The sequence below is a fragment of the Phoenix dactylifera genome, unplaced genomic scaffold, assembly GCF_009389715.1.
Source record: "Phoenix dactylifera cultivar Barhee BC4 unplaced genomic scaffold, palm_55x_up_171113_PBpolish2nd_filt_p 000405F, whole genome shotgun sequence".
Classification (NCBI taxonomy): Eukaryota; Viridiplantae; Streptophyta; class Magnoliopsida; order Arecales; family Arecaceae; genus Phoenix; species Phoenix dactylifera.
The window spans coordinates 299,711-310,078 of NW_024067847.1; the positions used below are offsets into that span (position 1 = coordinate 299,711).

The 10,368-nt window shown below is 40.4% G+C and overlaps 1 pseudogene; it reads left to right on the forward strand.

Moving 5' to 3' along the window:
• Nucleotides 1-745: 745 nt before the first annotated feature.
• On the forward strand, nt 746-2,936 carry LOC113461927 (annotated as a pseudogene).
• Nucleotides 2,937-10,368: the final 7,432 nt, after the last annotated feature.

Genomic DNA, 10,368 nt, shown 5'->3' on the forward strand with positions numbered 1-10,368 from the left:
TTGCACATGTTCAAACTTGCACTCGTTTTCATAACTTTTGTCCTGTGCAGTAAGCCACAAAGGATCAAGCATAAATACTGAAAAACAGGGTGTTAACCAAAAGAGGGATCATACATAAAACCAGAAATGGTGACATGTCATTCAAGAACTAACTAATTCTCTATTTCCATTCCCGATCGATTGAATGCAATGATGCCATGAACCAGATGCAAACCTTCGTCAATAATTTAGAAGATTCAGAAATCATCAGAAGCGGACGCTCAAAAAAAAGGGAGAGAGAGAGAGCATACGATTGCTGGAGCCGAAAATGGCTGCGAACTCTCTTCGATCACTGAGACGGAGAGGATGTGGATCTGCGATGATAGAAGATACGAATCGATTAATTTCGTGACAAGTATTAAATTAAATTAAAATATAAACTCCAACAGGACATCGAACTTCCAATCCGTACCTTTCTCTACCCCGAGATAGGCGGTGGGTTGGATCCAAGTTTTCTCCTCGGGCGGAGGCGGGCCTGAATCGATCGGAACTTGGGGCCGGTCGGTCGACACCGGAAAGGAGAGAGAACAAACCCAGAACACCCAAAGAAGAGGAGGAGGAGAAGAAGGAGAACAAGCGAGACGGTGGGAGAGGAGGGAGGAGGAGAAAAATACCTCCGGCGGAGCGGGTTGGGATCGGTCCGCGCCGGAGAGGAGGTAGCGCCGGAGACGAGGAATGGGGGCTAAGGCAGCGCCGGAGACGAGGAATGGGGGCTAAGGCAGCGCCGGAGACGAGGATCGAAGATGAGGGTGCTCGAGAGTAGCTAGGGCAATTTTGCGGGCTCGGGGTCGGCCGCTGGGTATTAAGTGGGCTTCGGCGACGCTTATAAGCGTCGTATTATTAACCATGCTTATACGCGTCGTCTTAGAAAAAAAGAACGACGCGTTAAAGCGTCCTTGGATGTTAGGTCCTCGACGACGCTTTTAAGCATCGTTGATTGCTTCGAATTACCAACGCTCCTACAAAGCGTTGGAAACATTGGGCGCGGGAGCGGAATTTGCCGACGCTTTTTCCTAGCGTCGGCAGATAAGCATCGGCATTTTATTCTTTTACTGTAGTGATCTCATCCAAAAAGACTAACCAGAAGGTATTATTTGCATTTTTTTGGCGTTGTACCAAGATCTACCTAGTGCATAACTAATGTGAAACAAATCGGACGCCCGCATGGTCCTCACAATTTAAGTCCATCAAGTATTAAGTTTTGACTTGATTCCTTTGATCTAATCCAAACTTCTTCCAACCAATCTATGTTATGTTGGCATAACTTAAGCAACTTGATAGTTAAAGACGTGTACATTGTGTGAATTTTATTGCAGATATACTACCGTGAGCAATTACTTGCTTTGGGCATGCATTCCATTCGTATTTGTTATGGAAGAGGTAGTTGATCTTTATAAATCTAACAATGTTGCACAAATGAGAATCTATGAACCATATACGGCTACTCATCAAGCCCTTGGTGGTTCCAACCTTCAACTTATAGTAGACAACCCTAATGATGATCTCCAAAGCTCAGCATCTGATGCTTCAGCAGCAATCACTAGGGCTGAAGTAACACAAAGCCCTATCCACAAGGTATTATTTATATTTTTTGGCCCTGTACCAAGATCTACCTAGTGCATAACTAATGTGAAACTAATCAGACACCCGCATGGTCCTCACAATTTAAGTGCATCAAGTTTTAAATTTTGACTTGATTCCTTTGATCTAATACAAGCTTCTTACCACCAATCTATGTTACGTTGGCCTAACTTAAGCAACTTAATAGTTAAAGACATGTACATTGTGTGAATTTTATTGCAGATCTACTACCGTTAGCAATTACTTGCTTTGGGCGTGCATTCCATTGGTGTTTGTTATGGAAGAGGTAGTTGATCTTTACAAATCTAACAATGTTGCACAAATAAGAATCTATGAACCATATACAGCTGCTCATCAAGCCCTTGGTGGTTCCAACATTCAACTAATAGTAGACGACCCTATCGATGATCTACAAAGCTCATCTGATGCTTCAACAGCAATCACTAGGTTTGAAGTAACACAAAGCCCTATCTAGATGTTTCATTTTGATACATCGCAGTCGGTAATGAGGTGATACATTCATTTCCTTAGGGCATCTTATCCTCCTTCAGCTGATGCATTCTCTTCTGATGCATCAAAGTACTTAGGACCAATTGTCAATTATTTGGCCAACAATGGATTCCCACTTCCCAAACCATCGTACAAGATGGGCAATTTCGATATCAAAACCTCTTTGATTCAATTGCTGATGAAGCTTACTAATTGTTAGAGAAGGTAGGAGGTTCTAATGTGGAAGTTGTAGTATCAGAGAGAAGTTGGCCATGGGCTGGTGGTACTGCAACATGCATCAATTGATAATGCGAGGACATGTAATTAGAATTTGATTAGTCATGTTGGTTGAAGGACATCTAAGAGATCTGGAAGGGCTATAGAAACTTACATATATGCTTGCTATATCAATGAGAACCAAAAGCCACGAGGGATAGAACAAAGCAGGCTATTCTATCCAAATACGCAATCTATCAACCTAATCAACTTTAGTGTTTTTCTTTTTTTTTTTTTTTTTTTTTTTTTTTTTTTTTTTTGAGGATCAGGTTGGCTGAAAAAGGCCACCCAGAAAATTAATCAACTTGAGTTAAAAGATAATAGAGGGTTACAACAAAAATAATTTTCCATAGAGTAAAAATACTATCTAAAATAGATCATTGTAAGGAATGGAATGGACGGTTTTTTTTTTCTCTTTCATACTACATATACTTGGAAAAATTCCATGACACAAAAAAAATCATGTTAGTTGAATAGCAGTTTGATAAATAAAATCATGTTGTCGCATGTTTTCTTGCTATTCTTTCTTAGTGCTTATTCCACAGGGTTGATGACAATTTAAACATTCACCTTTTTTTTTTTGAGGTTAATATTCATGATTTATAGTCCTCCAACTTTGCAAAGTAATTCGTTCAACCACATCTTACAACATGAAAATGCTTCTTTACCCCGCCCCCCACCCACCCAAGCTCATCTCAAATATTTTATTGAAAAAACTAAAACATAAGGAAAAAAAAGTATAAAAACAAGTTGTACATGAGTGTGTAGGCAGAGATCGCTTACATGTTGTGAGGACCCGTGCAGGCGTATGTTTAGTCCCACATCGGTTATTTGCTGGATAGATCTTGAGTACTTATACAGGATCAAGGAACCCAAATAATATCTTCCGGCTAGCCATTTTGGATGAGATCCTGGGTTGTTACAAATGGTATCAAAGCGGACCCGGCTCATAATCTATGTAGACTAGGGGACACTGCAGCATGGCTCCATTGGGGCTGACCACGGACTGATCGTGGTGCTTGTGATTAGATTTGAATAGATTTGAACCTTTAGCCTGACGAAGACGTCAGGGCTTGAACGGGGGGAGTATGTGAGGACCTGTGTAGACGTGTGTTTAGTTCCCATCGGTTATTTGCTAGGTAGATCTTGGGTACTTATACAGGATCAAGGAACCCAAATAATAACTTCCGGCTAGCCATTTTGGGTGACATCTTGGGTTGTTACCAATGGTATTACAGCGGACCTGGCCTATAACCTATGTGGAGTAGGAGACACTGCTGCACGGATCTATTGGGCTGACCACGGATTGATCGTGGTGCTTGTGATTAGATTTGAATGGATTTGAACCCTTAGCCTGATGAGGACGTCAGGGCTTTGAATGGGGGAAGTATGTGAGGATCTGTGCGGGCGTGTGTTTAGTCCCACATCGGTTATTTGCTGGGTAGATCTTGGGTACTTATACAGGATCAAGAAATCCAAATAATAACTTCCGGCTAGCCATTTTGGGTGAGATCCTAGATTGTTACACATGTTACATAAACCACATGCGACACCCCCTTAATATTTACACCGGCATGAATTGGACACAGAGCTCACACCAAATGTGGTTGCTTATATATGTCCAACAAGAACATAACATGGCACTCAAAAAAATTAATTTTACCTGAATCTTTATAAACTACTGCTAAATATTTCCAAAATTTTTATTCTTTTTTTTCCAAATTCCCGATTGGTAGACCCATCACATATTTCATTTAGAAAAATGATATGGATACACTGCAGTAGGCTAGCCAGAACCATACGTACTTGATGGAGAAAAGAAGGCATCAGCTGCCGGGAAAAACATGAGAGATCACCTGCCTTCAATACGATGATGACACCATAATATGGCGTGATGCAAACGAACAGCAGGCTCTGAAAAGTTTGTTTTATACTCCTTTGAGCTGCTCACTGGGCTGAAACTGAATTTTGAAACGAGCTCGCTAATTGCGATAAGGCTACTAGACTTCATCTCCAACAGATTTGCAGCATTGTTGGGCTACCAAACATCGCAAGATTACAGAGGACTATTTCATGCGCCCTTAAGCTCATGAGGTACTAAAGAATTGCAGGTTCGATTGAACTTAATATCGACCATCAACGCAGCACCTGAACCGGATACCATAGAATGGAAGTGGAGTGGCGGAAACAAATTCATGGTCAAATGTAGCTACCAATTTTTACCATGGGCGAGTCGCTCGATTAAATTGGAAGATGCCAGTACCAGTAAAAGTCAAAATTTTTCATTAGCTTGTGTTTAACAACAAGGTGCTCACAGCTGATAACTTGAAAAGAAGAAATTTTCTAGCTCCGCCGTCCTGCCTGCTGTGTTGCACGGAGGAGGAGAACGTGGAACATTTGTTTCTGCTGCACGGAGGAGGAGAACGTGGAACATTTGTTTCGTAGCATCAGAGGAACGAGAGAAGTGGATAGATCAGCGCCACGATGACGATCTGAGATATAGTGAAGGAAAAGAGAAGGAATGACGAGGTTCAGAGGTTTAGAAGACACGGCCAGAAGAGACACAATCTTTGGGACTCAAGGGCCATAGAGTTGAAGCGTAGCTAAGCGAAGGGAAAACAACTGAGAAAGTTTAAAATCATGGAGTACTAGGAAGGGCGTTCAACACTGTTGCACCCAACAACCCCTCGGTGCTGAAACAAGAGTTAGTGGATTTTACTCTAAACAATATAGAGTCATTTGTCACTTCTTTTTAGGACTCTTCCTCTTTCACTGCTTTGAACATTCCCCTTTTAAATAAATAAACGGATGGTTTCATCCACCCGTTTACATCAAAAAATAAAAGAAAAAAAAACGTTGTCATCATACAAATACAATTCCTTTTTGGAATACCTTAAGAAGATGGCAAGGAAAAACTTCTTAACGCAAAGAAAAGTATAGATATTCCACACGAAGCAGGGCCCTCATTCCAAACAAAAGTTTGGATCACTGACAGGAGAAGTCTCGCTTACTAAACGGACAGATTCATGTCTGGACCCTGACCCAGCACTCTCATGCCACATCTTAGGCAGTCCTACCAGGGTACTCAAATTTCTGTTAGAAAATTAGACCAAAAGAGTTAGAGCTTGACCCGAAACCTCTCTGTAAATAAGGTTGCTATTTCTACATGCATGACATGACTAAGCAATTCTAACCGGTAAATCTCTATTAGAGCTATGGCAAGGCTAAGCATTATGTCCATGGCAGCAATTGGATTACTCCTTGCAGAAATCACAGCAGGCTCTCTGATGTGAACCCCGTAAGATAGATTCTTAGAAACCCACGAACAAGTTGATGAATAACCCAAGAAAGTCTGAAAATCAGTTTGGAAGAGATAGAACCTTGACCCGATGTTTAGCAAAACATGAACAAAAGGTATAGAAGGTTGTTGACGCCACACCCTAATAGAATCAGGATGATAAGTCACTTGAACGCCACAAGGGTTGCCTTGATAAGTTCTAAGTTCAATGAAGAACCAAAGAAGTGAATAACCTCACAATTTTCATTCCAATTCAGATCTGCCTATTTACATAAGGAACACCCTTTTTATAGCCCAAAGGGAAACCTACCAGCCTTTAATTAAAGTCTAATCCCTAGAACAATAATAACTCCACTAGTCATAGTTCAGTCTCCTAGGAAATTAATGAAGACAGTTTTCTAGAACATTAATGAAACTCCACTAGTCAAAGTTCAATCTCCTAGTAAATTAATGAAGACAATTTCCTAGAACATTAATGAAGCTCCACTAGCCTTTAGACATTCAGCAACATAAAACTAAATCGAAAAACTCCAGCAATATTTCCACCAAGTAAGCATCTAATTTGGCCTAATAATTGCATGGATCATGTTGACTAGTCCACAAGCTATCTTCACGTCCAAATCCACTCCAATAGCCTCTTGCTGGTTCCAAGCTTCCTCAATCAGCCCATTAAGTGCTTCCTTCATTCTTTTAGCTTTGGTTCGAGTGATTGGTCCTCCACCAGTTTGTAATGGATCATCAAGATGTATCGGACCATAATGCTCCATACATTGCTCCTTGCTTCCCACGGCCTTGGATAGTCCCTCCTTAGGTTGCTTGGTGGCTGCATCCTGGTTTCCATCATTCCCCCTCTCCTGAAAAGGATTCGTCCTCGAATCTTCATCACCTGCATCAAAAAGGGAAAGATCAGAAACATTAAATGTAGTACTAACATTATACTCACCTGGTAAGTCAAGCTTATATGCATTATCATTAATGCGAGCAATGACTTGAAATGGCCCATCTCCTCTAGGGTGCAACTTAGAACGCTGTTTTGCTGAAAATCTTTCCTTTCTCATATGCACCCAAACCCAATCTCCTGGATCAAAGATCACTTTCTTCCGCCCTTTGTTGGCTTGGGTAGCATATTGTTCAGTTCTTTTCTCAATGTTTTGCCTAACTTTCTCATGCAATTGCTTCATCGTTTCAGCTTTCCTTTTGCCATCTAAACTAGCACGCTCATCAATAGGTAAAGGTGACAAATTCATTGGAGTTAAAGGATTAAACCCATACACTATTTCAAAAGGAGAAAAGTTAGTAGCAGAATGCACGGATCTATTATAAGCAAATTCAACATGTGGCAAACACTCTTCCCAATTCTTCAAATTCTTCTGAATGATGGCACGCAATAAAGTAGATAAAGTTCTATTAACTACCTCGGTTTGCCCATCAGTTTGTGGGTGGCAAGTTGTAGAAAACATGAGCTTAGTACCTAACTTACCCCACAAAGTCTTCCAGAAGTAGCTCAAGAACTTAGCATCTCTATCTGAAACAATGCTCCTTGGCACGCCATGTAGTCGCACTATCTCTTTAAAGAACAAATCTGCAATATGGTTAGCATCATCAGTTTTATGACATGGAATGAAATATGCCATTTTAGAAAACCTGTCTACAACCACAAAAATAGAATCCATACCCCTTTTTGACCTCGGTAAACCCAACACAAAGTCCATGGAAATATCTACCCAAGGTTCACTAGGTATTGGCAATGGCTTATACAATCCATGAGGTAAAGATCTAGATTTAGCTTGCTTACAAGTGATGCACTTCGCACAAACCCTCTCTACATCTCGTTTCATGTGTGGCCAAAAGAAATGTTCAGCCAAGACATCTAAGGTTTTCCTCACACCAAAGTGTCCCATTAGTCCCCCACCATGAGCCTCTCGAACTAATAACTCTCTCAAAGAACAATTAGGCACACATAATCTATTTTCTCTAAATAGAAATCCCTCATGCCTATAAAATTTTCCAAATGCCGCATGTTCGCAAGCTTCAAACACATTACCAAAGTCAGAATCATTAGAATACAAATCTTTAATGTACTCAAATCCTAACAATTTAGTATTCAAAGTAGAGATCAAAGTGTACCTTCGAGACAAAGCATCCGCAACCACATTTTTCTTACCTTGTTTGTACTTGATCACATAAGGAAATGACTCGATGAACTCCACCCATTTAGCATGGCGTCGGTTCAGCTTACCTTGGCCCTTCAAATGCTTTAAGGATTCATGATCTGTATGAATGACAAACTCCTTGGGCCACAAATAATGCTGCCAAGTCTCCAAGGCTCTTACCAAAGCATACATCTCTTTGTCGTAAGTTGGATAGTTCAAAGCTGCCCCATTGAGTTTCTCACTAAAATAGGCGAGGGGTCGGCCTTCTTGCAGCAAGACAGCTCCAATACCTATACCTGAAGCATCACACTCAACTTCGAAAGTTTTAGCAAAATTAGGTAAAGCAAGTAATGGTGCTGAACTTAGTTTTTCTTTGATCAAATTGAAAGCCGATTCTTGTTCACTTCCCCATTTAAATCCAACACTTTTTTTCATAATTTCAGTTAAAGGTGCAGCTAGGGTGCTAAAATCCTTAACGAACCTTCTATAAAAACTAGCCAACCCATGAAAGCTACGTACGTCAGTTATGGTTTTAGGTGTAGGCCACTCACGGATTGCCTTAATGATGACCCAAAGATTGATTTAAAGATTGATTTTGATGATCACAAAACCTTGAAGTATAAATACTAATGTGTGTGTTGCAAGAAGAAAGATAATTTATTTTGCAAGGAACATAGCAAGTTGGATAAACACAAAAAGGCCTCAAAAGCTCTCAAGAAGAGTTGGAAGAAAGCTACACTTCATTGGCTCAAGTTTCAAGTTCAAAGGATTCAAGTTGGAGGAGCTAATTCAAAGAAAGATTCAAAAGAATAGTCCTCGAGTCGACTCCTAAAAGTTCAGAGTTGACTCTGGTACTCTGGAGTTTCAAGGAACAGTGCTCGAGTTGACTCCGGAACTTTACGAGTCGACTCCGACTGAGAACAGACAAAAAAAAATAAAAAGTTGATTTTCAGTGCTACAGTGCTCGAGTCGACTCCGAGACTGCAGGTCGACTCCAGGACTGCAAACAGACAAAAAACAGAGAGTTGATTTTCAGTGCTACAGTGCTCGAGTCGACTTCTACTTTAGCCGAGTCGACTCTAACACGCTGGGAGACATAACGGCTAGTTTTTTCTCAACTCCAACGGCTCTATTTTTGTCTCTAACGGCTAGATTTTTGTTTCCACTCCCTCTAAAGCTATAAAATCAAGAGGAGAGCTAGGGAAGAAGACATGGAAGTGGGAGAGAATACTTAGGAAAGAGATCTCAAAGAAAAATCTCCCAAAAGCACAAAAGGGACATTCAAAGCAAAATAGAGAGAAAAAGAGCATCCAAGTGAATCCCAAAGCTTCCTCTCCAACTGTGTGCTGCCTCAGTGATCCTCTACCTCGTGACAAATCAAAAGAGGGTCAAGTAAAGAAGAAGCCGAGTTCCTTCATCTATAAATTTGTTTGAGGGCTTCTTCTCTTTACTCTACTTGTTTACATTGCTATATTTGCTTGTCTAAGAAGCTTGTATTTGTTTTAAATTCCTGTTCTAATATCTTGTAACTTGATTCAATCAAGGGATTGAATCAAGGGGTTAAGGTTTGTTGGTGAGCCAAAGGAAAAACCAACGTTGTAAGGTTGTGGTTGGTGAGCCTTTGGGAAAACCAACTGGGTTGATTGTGAACCCGGAAAATAATCGTTGTAAGGTTGTGGTTGGTGAGCCGTTGGGAAAACCAACTGAGTTGATTGTGAACCCGGAAAACAATCGTTGTAAGGTTGTGGTTGGTGAGCCTTTGGAAAAATCAACTAGGTTGATTGTGAACCCGGAAAACAATCGTTGTAAGGTTGTGGTTGGTAAGCCTTTGGGAAAACCAACTGGGTTTGATTGTGAACCCGGGAAAACAATCGGTTGGTTCTAGTCGGTGAGCTTGTGAAAACCGACCGAGTTCGTTGTGATCTCGCAAAACAATAAGTTGGGTTGCGAGCTTGTAAAACAACCGGCTGTAATATGAGGGATTATAGTGAAATTTTCAAGAGATCTTGGGGAGTGGATGTAGATGCTGGGGTGCACCGAACCACTATACATCTTTGTGTTTGTGATGCCTTATCTCTTGTATTTCATGCCTTACATTCATACTTGATTGTGTAATATCTCTAACTTTGTTTTTTATAGAGTTATAAGTGATTGTTTAGAATTTGCTTAGCTTCCACTCCATTCTTACCATACACATAGATTAAAATTGATCATCCAACTATAAGTTAATTTTAGATCAATTGCACCCTAAAGTCATAGTATAATTGCTCTAGTTTAATTTTCCACTGCTTTACTTGTAATTGCCTAGAGCTTAAGTAAATAACATCTTATCATTCCGTTGCATTCAATTCAAAGTAAAAATTAGGGAACATAATTTTTAGAAAACTCAATTCACCCCCCCTCTTGGGTTGTCACCTTGGGCAACAAGTGGTATCAGAGCAGGTGCTCTAAAATTAATTATTGATCTTACGAACAAGAGCTAAAGATAATGACAACTCAAATAGATAGTTTTCTAGGAGAAGGACAATTAAT